At 48.8% G+C, this 9617-nt stretch overlaps 1 protein-coding gene and 1 long non-coding RNA gene across 2 annotated transcripts in view; one reads left to right on the plus strand and one right to left on the minus strand.

Annotated features, from left to right (window-relative positions):
* LOC130514888 (uncharacterized) overlaps nucleotides 1-9617 on the minus strand; it is a 71379-nt gene that overhangs the window by 25968 nt on the left and 35794 nt on the right.
* Nucleotides 2947-3654, plus strand: LOC130514938 (uncharacterized). Its single transcript, XR_008947095.1, has 3 exons — nucleotides 2947-3219; nucleotides 3315-3450; nucleotides 3533-3654. It is a non-coding gene; the product is annotated as an uncharacterized LOC130514938 (long non-coding RNA).

Below are 9617 nucleotides of genomic sequence, written 5' to 3' on the forward strand. Positions count from 1 at the left end.
TGAGATGTTGGACGTCAGCGTTTTTAGGTTGGTACGTTTTGACAAAGCTGAGATTTTCTCTGTTGTTCCTGCATTTGATACAATTTTTTATTTGAGCTTCTTAAAAACAGTCAGTTTGACTGAGAAACTGCATCAACACTCAGATTTGCTACTCACGCTGGCATTTCCCTCCATGGCGAAGTGACCAAACCTGTTTGTTTAAACGAACATCAGGCAAAATTTTATTTGTGGTCGGTGAGTTAAATCTTATGTGTAGTTTTCCGTGATTGTTTTGCTAAACATCAAACAATATCCAGTTAATATTCTCTCTTTTGGGCTTTCTATTTGGAAATAGACTTACTTTGTCCCATCACGGCACCTGTAAATTGAGAGACTATATTAAGTGGTTGAACGACATGCACAAATAATCTGCTCCTTTCTGCTTTTTAATTGTGTTTAAAAAATCAGTTGATTAATTTGCAGAAGGGATGGGTAAAGAAAAATCACTTCATCGACCTATAAATGCTTTGCTATCAACTTTTAAACCTCCAAATCGATCTTTTAGTACAACTTATTTTTGTTTTATTGTGTGGTGCAGAGAAGCAGCCTTGGTATCAACAAAGCTAGTCTTGCGTGATGTAAGCTGTCTTGAATGTCGATTTTTGATGTTGTTGTTGTTTGTTTTTTCCAGCTTGTGCTTTTCCTCGTGTTTGTTAATTCAATTTACGTCCCGACATCAGCTTTTGAAGTCGCTGACGATGCCTTCAGCGACGTATTCGAGCGAGACTCGCTGGGCGAATACCGCGCTGATCTCTGCACCAAAGATGAAAAAACAAATTATATCAAAAGACCGATTTTTAGCGAACCATTTATTCGGATAGTGATGAACCGTTTTTTGGTAACCCAGTTCAAATTTTTTTTAAAAAGTTTTCCAAACACCTAAAAGCCTTTGGAAAAGATTAGATCAACATTTTGGTGATGTTGGTCTTGAACTTGTTTGTCCATACACGTCGTCTAAAAAGAAAAACTAGAGCCCTTACCTTTATTCCTTTGTAAAGGGCGACTGATCCACACAACGATTTTAACGGTACAACTCGGTGAAATTTTGCTTTCACTTTTGATTCCTTTTCAGAATTTTTTGAGGCAGGAAGTTTGGTTTTTTTTGCAAGTTGAAGACAATGTTGTGGCGAGCTCGGGTTCTGGGTTGCGGAAGAACTCAGACACAGACTTCTGCCAGCTTATTCTGCTATTCAATTGCAGAAAGAGCCACTTTATTAAACACACCCAGAAAACACACGAACTAAGGGAAGTCTTCAATGACACACATAACTTCGCTTATGGTGTCCAGGTGCAAACAATAATTAAAACAGTAATTAAACACATTAACGACCAGAACTCAATAAATAGAACATTAACATTGAAAGTCACAAAGGAGAACATTTAAAACAAATAAAAACAGGGTTAACACAAACCTGAACCCACAGAACACACTGCTACAAAGCATGCTGGGAATTGCCCACTCTGACCCTCCCCAACATGCTACACTGCCCCCACCTAGGTGGTTAGCTGTCCCAGCAACCCATGACAAAGTCCCTGAGGTGGTGAGGGAGCCGGCGCTGTCGCCGTGTGTTCTCGGAAAGCCCAGTGGTGGTTCCAGGAGGTGGAGTGGGCGAGTGAGTGGGCTGGTCCTCAGACCCCACCTCTCCCCCAGATTGGGCCAAATGGCGATAGGGTGCGAGCCTGTCACGGTGGAGCACCACCACATGGTTCCTTTTGACTAGCCGCACCCGGTACACCACATCTGACAGTCTCTCGAGCACCGTACAAGGTCCCACCCACTGGCCCATCAATTTAGGGGAAAGGCCCTTCTTCCTCTCAGGGCTGTAGACCCATACCTGCTCCCCAGGGGCAAAGTCTTGTCCTCTACAACGAGAATCATAAGCCCGTTTTTGCCGCAGCCCAGCATCAGAGAGGGCCTTCCTGATCATCTCATGCACCAGCTGAAGTCGTTCCCGCAGACTGTGTAGGTAGTCCAGGCCGGGTGCACCTTCCAGCTCTGGCTCAGGGGGAGACCCAAACACCAAGTCCACAGGAGTGCGGAGCTCATGCCCATCTCCCACGGAGCGGAGTGCAATGTAGACTGTAGACTGGGGGCGGTCCTGGCTCGCGATTGGCCCGGAGTCTACACTTGCGGGCAGAGTGTAGACAGCCTGGCCCTCTGATTGGTATGGTGTCTACACCTACGAAGCGAAGTGTAGACGGGGAAGCCTTCCGATTGGTCCCGAAGGCGGAAGGCGGGCCCCCGAGGGGCCCCGATCATCCGAGCCCAATAAGAGGGCCGCGCGTAAGGGCGCCTGGAATCAATCTGCGAAAATTTGGATTGAGGTAAGTCAGCCGATCTTTCCCAGTGCTTTTCATATTTGCGTGCTTTTTGCGTGCTCGGAAGCATATCTTTGCAATAGTACCTGTAAATGTGCTCGAAAGCTAACTTTTGCCGTGAAAAAACAACTTTAAGCTAGCGGGATAATGTCGCTAATCCCATCTATAGACATTGTGTTATTGAGGTGCCTCCGTGCTCGAATTTTATAGAAATTGTTTTATTGAGCTCGAATTTTATAGAAATTGTTTTACTGAGGTGCCCCCATGCTCGAATTTTATAGAAATTGTTTTATTGAGCTCGAATTTTATAGAAATTGTTTTATTGAGGTGCCTCCGTGCTCGAATTTTATAGAAATTGTTTTATTGAGGTGCCTCCATGCTCGAATTACTTGTTTGCCTCCTTTGTTTCCGAAATGTTTACGTTCAGTGTTGTGACCTACATGCCTATTGAGTATTACAAACAAAAGAATGTCCATGAGTGTGCAGGGACAATACAGCCGAGAAAGGTGGGAAGTGGTGGGACAATACAGCCTAGTCAGGTGGGAAGTGGGGGTCCATACAGCCAAGAAAGGTGTGGGCAGCAAGTGCAAGTACCTGGGAAGTGCCTTGCTTGGTGGCAGTAGTAATCTCTGGTTAGTTGTTTGCTTGCACATGACACTTTGCTATGTTTGTTTTTTTCAGATAAACCTTCTGCACTGGACCCATTAATGCCATCGCTGTGTATTCTGGACACGAGTGTGCCACAGGATCGGCAGCAGTGCGTTCTGAAGGCCTCGAAAGAGGCACGGGCAGCCCAATTGAAGCCACATCAGCCCACTGATGACAGTGGACTGAGATGTCTTAAGACTGCCTGTGATGAAGGTAAGGTAATCAGGGTCAAATATATGTTTTGATGCTTAGTTGACTCACTCTACTTGGACAAATGTGGCCTTAAAGACATAACCATTTGTCTTCAGCTAAAAGGAGATGCCGCCTGGTCACCCAAAATCCCTCAGAGGTGCAGTGGATGGGTCAGCTAATTCTGACTTTTGGCAAATACCGAGGCAAAAGCTTCCAGTGGCTGGTGGAAAACGATGTTGGCTACATTAAATAGTAAGTGTGCTGTTCTAAACAAATGAAATCTTTGCTCAGTCTTGTCCTGTTAAGTGATTCATAATTAAATGTGATATTTCAGTATCGTTGATCGCCACGTTAAAGAGAAGCAGCGGCCAGAGAGAGGACCGATAACGATGACGAGTGGGTTAAGGATTACCTCCTCAAGTACATCCAGTTCTTCCCGCACGTGTCGTGCCACCTGGAGATGTGTGTGGACAGAGCCATTTATGGACAGGGGCGGTTCAAGTCGTTTACGTTCGAGGAGATGTGGAAGTGGTACAGCCTCCATAAACAACTTCTGTCCGACCCCCAATGTGGAAGTGACCACGAGAGGAGAATGGCTCAGGAAGCACACACCTCTGTGAAGCAATGGTTGGTCATGGACGAAAATGACATAGCCACCAGCTCCCTGAAACGATTCCGAAAATACATTCTCGACAGAGAGGTAGGTCGACGCGACCTCGTGCAACAGCGTGGTGACATTTTTACTGATATTTATGTGTCTTTCAGAAGGCACAACACGGTGCGCCCCCCCCTACAGCGACTGCCACCACTGCTACTGCCACTCCCAGCAGCTCATCGGCATGTACAGTCGCTACCGTTCAGGAGGATGATGCCGTGCTTGCTGAGGCTCTTGCCTCATATGAAAGAAAAGGTAATTGTTAATTATGCACAAGCTTTTCAGAGCGCAGTGAGGACTGAAGCTACATTTTAGATGACTTATGTTTACGTTGGCCTTTTTCTCCCACATTTCACTAAAGCTGCAGCAGAAAAGGCCAAAAGACCTGGAAAACAGAGCCGGCCAGCGTCTGCACACAAGTCCGTCAGACGCACCACTCCATCGTCAACGGCAAGATCGCCGTCTGAACCACACATCGAGGTGACTCTTTGCTCCATATCCTGGGGACGCCACACTAAAGTGTGCCAATACAAAAACGTACACTAAAACGCTGGTTATATTCAAGGTTCCGGTAGCAGCTCCCGAGAGGACGACCGCCGTGATGGAGGCAGCGCCTCAGCCCTGTCGGCCCACAGCAACATCAGCAGCACAACCGGAGGTAATCCACTAGAAACAAGCTCAAGTTTGAGTATTCAGTGACTATATATCGGATGTCGGATATAATCGTGTGTTTTCTTATTAGGTGACATACGAGGGATGGCACAAAATGTGGGAGTCTGCTCCCAATGGGCTCCCACAGGCTGACGTTGCATGGCTGAAAGAGGACGAAACCAATGGACTCTTCCAGAGGGCTGCATCCTTTCAGGACAAATATGGAAAGATGAAGTGGAGGAAGGTCCTGAAGGATGACAGGATGTGGTTTCATCCCCCAGAAGTGCCTGGAGTGGGAGGTAAGAATGTTCCATCGGCAGACTCCTTTTTCCGCAGCCGTGTCTTTTTCTGGAGACCAGTAGGTGTGTGGCGTTACAGCTTGCGCTGTCCCAGAGCTGCGTGCCCGGCGCGGGAAAACAAAGGCGCTTTTCTGTACCGTTGCGGTTATTCTCACACGGTCAGACAGATCTGCCACGTATCTGGGTGGTACTCCATGCTGACCGAGGTCCTGGCCTGTAACGCATGCAGAAAAGCTGCCAAAGACTCAGAGGAGCATGCCATTGGCCGCTTCCCTTCATGGGAAGGCTGCATCCTCAATCAGCTCAGTCCAGCGCACCAGGCCATGTTCCCTGCTGTATTGACATTACGGTGAGTCTGCGCGCTTTGCTTCAACATCTTTCGAGTTCTTAGCGAAAGGCCGGCTCACAGAATGTGAACAATTTCATTTCAGGCGGGGGGTGGACAAGCAGGTGGTCCGCCTCTTGAGGGATCGCACTGAGGGCAACACCATGGCCAAGGTGTGGCGCCAGGTCCAGGAAAGCCACTGTGAGGAGTACCTGCAGAGGAAAGACCTGTACACCACTCTGCTCACACAGTACACGAAACCTGGGAAGATCACAAGTGAGATTTCAGATTTTTTTAAATTTATTTTTAATTTAAATCTGTAGACAAAGTCTAAAATTGAACCTGGTGCTGATTTTTGTGCCCTTCACCGATTATGTCATTTTGAAAATATTACTCTTATTTCAGAGAGTTTCAGCCCAAAATTTCAATTGCCGCCACCTCGAAGAGAGCTGCCGTCCCCAAGGCTGCTGAGGAAAGCCTTCCTCCTTGCGGAGGCTGAGAATATTGAGGATTACCGGGCACAGATAATGTCAACGTTTGGGAAAGTGCTCAAATATGACTCCACCAAGAAGGTAATTTGTGTGTGTCAACTCAGGGCATTTCTTTGTGTCTAACTAAAGAAGTGCATTGCATCTGCACAGCCATTACTAGATCAAGAGTTAGCATCAACAAGGTACCAAATACAGGTCTTTGACTGTTTGTATACATTTTCAGATCTGCAAGAAGTTGTCTGGCGACGGAAAAGGCACCGCAGAGTGGTGCACCAACGTCGGCAACGAGCGGAGTCAGATCCTCATGTCCGTACTGACCTGCGAGGAGTCTTTGGAGAAGATGCGGCCGATGGCCGAAGGGCTCATGGAGCGCTACCAAAGGGCAGGAGAGGCGGCTCCGGAACTGATGTACGTGGACCGCGGCTGTTGTCGGGCTCTCGGAGTCTCCTCTTTGGAGCAGCTCTTTGACAAGTGGGTCGCCAGAGGCATGCTGATCCGTCTGGACATCTTCCACTGGATCCACAGATTTGACGCGGCTGTTCGGACGGATCACCATTCCAAGTATGCCCTCTTTAAATCTGCTTTATCGGCCGCCGTCTTCTCCTACAACAAGGACGACGTGGCGCTCCTCTTGCAGGCAGTGCGTGCGGGACTCCCGAACAGGGCCGACTCCCTTTCAGATAGCCAGCTGATCGAGAGGCATGTCACCAAAAGGGACCTGTCCCATTATGTGAGAAGAATCACAGTTGGGGCCCAGGAAACCTTTGTGCGTGTCCAGAAGGTCATCGACACACTGAAAGGACCGGCGGGAATGGACGACAACCAGATCCATCTGTTCAAGGGTAACGACGACATCGATCGCGTCTGGCAAAATCAACAGAAGCACCTCGAGTGCATCCAGGACCCTCCTGGGCGGAACATGTACACCATAAAAAAACACGTTACCCGCAACGGTGTGAGTCTGCCGCGCTACGCCACAGACAGGGGGAGCAACAGCCTGGAGGGCTTCCACTCCTTCCTGCCCAGCATGATTCCAGGACCCCACTGTGCAGCCGTCCCATTTCAAGTGTACCTCCTGGCCGGGATTGCACGTTGGAATGCCGACAGGGAGTCTGCCAGTGTCAGAGGACAACAGGGACGACAGCACCTCGTCTACGTGTCGCCGCTGGTGCATCGTCTCAATGAGAGGTGTCAGCAGCTGTTTGGGGTGGTGGAGGACGCCAACTTCAGGGCTCCTCTGCCGTCCGGTGGGGAGCGAATCGGTCTCGAGTACTTGTTTTGCCAATCGACAGACACTTTCAATGTTCCTGAACATTATGCTCAGACTACAAACACACTGCAAACTGATGAGGACGAGGGGGACGAGGGGCCAGCGGACGAGGGGGAGGTAGACGAGGCTTCCCACGACGACGATCCCCCGGACGGTGACGCGGGATACATTTCGGATGCCGTTGACGATCGCCTGACTCCTCTCCCTAGGAACCTGCACCTCACTGACCAGGCTGTCGCCGATGACTTTGACCCCTGCGCCGAGGATGTGTGCGGTCCAAATCATCTCCCGGGGTACGAGCACGTGGAGGAGCTCAGCAGAGTCCTGGTGGACGTTGCGTTGGAAGAGGGAAAGCTCGCCATTAGCAACTCTACAAGGCAGAGGGTCATTGCTGCATGGAACGGGCTCCATCTCCACGACCGAAGCATTCACCAGTTTGACAGCCTGTACTCTGCACGCTGGGGCAACGCTCTCTTCGGCCGCACCAACGGAGACCCTGCTGAATCGTCTTTGGTGCAAAAGCTCAAGTTCAGCAAACGACATTCGGCTGCCCACCTGCTGGACTCCAGGAAGAACAGGCTGATGTACTGCTTCGTCAAACAGCTGTGGCTGCACCCGCACTGCAGAGCAAAGGCTGGTGGGTTACCGCAAAAACATCTCTTGACCAGATTATACCAGCGTGTCCAACAGAGAGTGACTGTGGATGATGCCGAGCTCAGCAAGCTGGGGATTCCTCTCCTGAAAAATAACAGTAAATCCATTGCGCACTTTATCAGGCGACAGGAGGCCTTGTCAGCTGCCAATGTGACTGACCAAGGTCTATCTGTCCTCCGACGCCATCAGAGCATCGCGCAGTGCAGTCAGCCCCCGGCGCTGGAGCTACCTCTTGAAAGACCGCACACCAGTCGACCTCAGGTGACCTACGAGGTCACTCCATCTCTGGCGGGGACCAGGAAACTTAAATACCGACACGGTCGCACAGATGCGTCCCCTTATTTACCACCTCTTAGTCACACAGTTACATCCCCCTCTCCCCCCGCCCCACAGCCAGAACCACCATCACCCGCACCATCCCAGACGACACCGCGCAAAGGTACTTTTGTCCCACAGCCTGTGCCTGTCTGCTCATCCGGTCAAATCCAGGCAACACTTCCAACAGTCCCTCTCGCTGTTTCCAAACACAAACCGTCCCAACCCCCCCGGCATCAATGGTCGCCAGCTCGATCCACTTTTTACAAGAGGAGATGGGTGGAGCACAGTGGCACTGAGCCTACCGCTTTCAAAGTGCACATCTGTGCACTGTGTGGTCAACCAACTAAAGGCCAAACAAATACAGAAAAAAGACTTACTGTCCAAACAGCAAAAAGTCATCATCTCCAGGACTTGAAGGCCAGACTTTTGACACTTTTGCAGACTTTCAAAGGGCTGTGGACATTCTTTTGGGACCTCATTTCCAGGTGTAAGCAAAGAAAATTGGAGTGTTTTATTGACTGCACTTGACAATAAATGCTTCTTTGAATACAATGCACATGTCTCATTTGTATTCTTTCACACCCGAGACATGCAGGACCTTGAGGCCGTTAAAAATAATAAAATAAGGCTGGCAACAGGTCATGGCCACAGCTTTTTTATTTTGTAGCACTCATTGGGAAATTAAGTGTTCTTGCTCTTCAGTGTCACCTGGGTGGGGCCACCTCTCTTTAATCACAGTCAGTGCTTTATTCATTTCCAAACATAGGACGCCTCCATTTCCAAGACACCTGGCAAAGTCTTCTGGGCCACCACAATGTAGGAACCTGCAAGGGACGAATGACAGCATCATCACTGTTTTTCTGCATCACAAATGTTATTCCTCAACTACAGCAAGCAACAACAGGCCCGGACATGGTATTTTCAATTTCTGACTGCACAAATAACATCACTTGTGTGTTCAAATATTACTACACCCACAGACCGTCATCGCTTTGCCCTGCATTCGTTTTTCCATCCAGCAGATGGCTCAATAGCTTGATGGCTTACATTTCAATGAAAGATTTTGACAGATATTTATAACCATTTGGGACATTTGACATGCCAAGAGCAGTTAGGCACTTTATGCTCGCAGATCCCTGTCAAAACACTTGACTTTGCCACAATTTGTCTATACTTGTCTACACTTGGTTTTGCACGTCGTACAGGTCGAGGGCCCAAGCGGCTGATCAGCGTGACTGGGGTGTAATGTCTCTAAGTGACGCCTTCATTTATTTGGCTTCATGCTGTCCTGCCAACATTTTTAGACACAGTAAACACACCGGTCTTTCCTCGTTCCTACCGTAGTCGCAGTGAAGCCAAGCGCTATAAATGCTTCGTCATATTTCCCCGTCTTAGCTTTCGGGAGACTTTCGTTTGTCTCATTATCTCCGTCTCTCTCCGCCTTTCTTTTCATCACTGTTAAGTATTTTTTCATGCAAAAACTCCACACCATAGAGCTAATACTCCCTGCGCACACTCTGACAATGAGAGCGCCACTGCAAACTACTATAGTGGATGTGCAATTACACTTTATTCTAGTACGGCAAAAAAAACCAAAACATGTTCCCCAGGGTCACACGCGCCCCCCCTGGCAGAAGGGCTGGTTTAGCCCAAAGCGAGATAGAATATTTGAGCCTTAGTTAAAACTGGTTGAGGTACTGTCATGAAGGAATAAACTCCAGACCCTATGTTAAAAGGGAAACGAGGACAGATATGG

The sequence above is a fragment of the Takifugu flavidus genome, chromosome 18, assembly GCF_003711565.1.
Source record: "Takifugu flavidus isolate HTHZ2018 chromosome 18, ASM371156v2, whole genome shotgun sequence".
Classification (NCBI taxonomy): domain Eukaryota; kingdom Metazoa; phylum Chordata; class Actinopteri; order Tetraodontiformes; family Tetraodontidae; genus Takifugu; species Takifugu flavidus.